Here is a 2,500-nt window from a genome sequence, read left to right as displayed (position 1 = left end):
TTCTTTATTTATGCATGTCAATTATACGAGTATTCTTAGACATTATAGTGTTGTGTTGTTTATTCCCTTCCACAAGAGTTTTGTATTATTTTAACACTATTTTTCTTTGTCACTGACTGCCATATGTGTGTGTGTGTATACATATATATATATATATATATATATATATATATATATATATATATATATATATATATATATATATATATATATGTATATATATATATATATATATATATATATGTATATATATATATATATATATATATATATATATATATATATATATGTATATATATATATATATATATATATATATGTGTGTGTGTGTGTGTGTGTGTGTGTGTGTGTGTGTGTGTGTGTGTGTGTGTATATATATATAGATAGATAGATAGATAGATGGTGCATAGATAGATAGATGGTACATAGATAGATAGATAGATAGATAGATGGTACATAAATAGATAGATAGATGGTACATAAATAGGTAGATAGATAGATGGTGCATAGATAGATAGATGGTACATAGATAGATAGATAGATATATATATATATATATATATATATATATATATATATATATATATATATGTATATATATATATATATATATATATATATATATATATATATATATATATATATATATATATATATATATATATATATATATATATGTATATATATATATATATATATATATATATATATATATATATATATATATATATATATATATATATATATATATATATATATATATATATATATATATATATATATATATATATATATATACATATATATCTGTTCTTAATCATTTGCTCCTCAGAGTCTGAAAGTTTGTCACAATAAGCATATACAAAATTCTGCATTTGTAATTCATTCATTCCGGTGTAATTCCTAACTCTTTCAAGTGTTTTTCGCTGTCTCTCTATAATCTACAGCATTTGCATACGATAGCATATGCAAATGAGATTAAATTCTAAATCACGCGTTAGTGCTTTGTCATGTACTGAGATTGAAAGCATCAAATACCTTCTTTTCGCTGTAATATTCATAAGCACTTTTGACGTGTGGAGTCTCGTCACACACGTCAATTTTTTTTTTTCATTAAGTTGTGTTCTTGTTCATATTTGATTGAGGTTTTTTTTTATCCTAAGTTAACGAAAGGGGTAGATGGTGAGGAGGAGAAGGAGAGCAAGAACAAGAACGTAAAGAATTACAGTGATACTAATTATGGTGATAATGATGTGGAGGATAATGATGATAGTGATGATGATAATGATAATGATAGTATTTACAATAAGAATGATGATATTGATGATAAAAGAGAATAATAAGTAGAATGATAATGATGATAATGATATTCATGATGAGGAGGAAATAATTGTTAATAATGATAATAATTGTGTTGTTGGTAATAATTACAATACTTGTAATAATGATAATGATAATAGCAACGATAATGATGATAATAGTAATCATATTGAAAATGATGATGACGATAGTGATAGTAATGATGAGGATAATAATAAGAAGAAAATAATTATGATAAGGATAGTAAAGACGATGATAATATTAATAATAACGATGATAACGACAATTATAACGATAATAGGATTAACAAGAATGATGATAATGAAAATAATAATGATAACACCAATGACAATAGTTATAATAAAATTTATAATACTAATGATAATAATGATAAGGATGATAAAAAACATCAACGTATATATATTTCTTAATCTTGCAAATGTAAGAAAAGAAAAAAAGGAAAAAAAATCTTACAACCGCTAAAAACAAAGTCCAAAGTACAAGCATAGAAAGAAAAAGAAAAAATATAAAAATATATCTGAAATGCCCATCAATCAGACAGCGCCTTTGACAGCTAGACTCACACCATGCGTTGGGAAGCGTCATGCAAAAAGGCTTATTTTCCTGTAACGTGACGAGAATAGAAATAGCTCTCTCTCTCTTTTTCTCTTTCTCTTTCTCTTTCTCCTCTCTCTCTCTCTTTTTCTTTCTTTTTCTCTCTTTCTGTCTGTCTGTCTGTCTGTCTGTCTGTCTGTCTCTCTTTGTCTCTTCCTCTCTCTCTCTCTTTTATTATTATTATATCTGACCTCTCTCTCTCTCTCTTTCTTTCTTTCTATTTCTCTCTTTCTGTCTGTCTGTTTGTCTCTCTCTCTCTCTCTCTTTGTCTCTTCCTCTCTCTCTCTCCTCCCTCCCTCCCTCCCTCCCTCCTCCCTCCCTCCCTCCCTTCCTCCCTCCCTCCCTCCTTATCCCTCTCCCTCCCTCCCTCCTCCCTCTCTCTCCCTCTCTCCCTCTCTCCCTCCCTCCCTCCTTCCCTCTCTCCCTCCCTCCCTCCCTCTCTCTCTCTCTCCCTCTCTCTCTCTCTCTCTCTCTCTCTCGTTGCAAAGGCTAGACCATGCAACGAACCAGTCTAAGCAGATCTGAGCGGAGTGTTGAGTCATGTTGCAGCCAGCGGACCAGATCA

Source organism: Penaeus vannamei, chromosome 12 (assembly GCF_042767895.1).
Source record: "Penaeus vannamei isolate JL-2024 chromosome 12, ASM4276789v1, whole genome shotgun sequence".
NCBI lineage: Eukaryota > Metazoa > Arthropoda > Malacostraca > Decapoda > Penaeidae > Penaeus > Penaeus vannamei.
Note: the sequence above shows the minus strand (reverse complement) of the source record.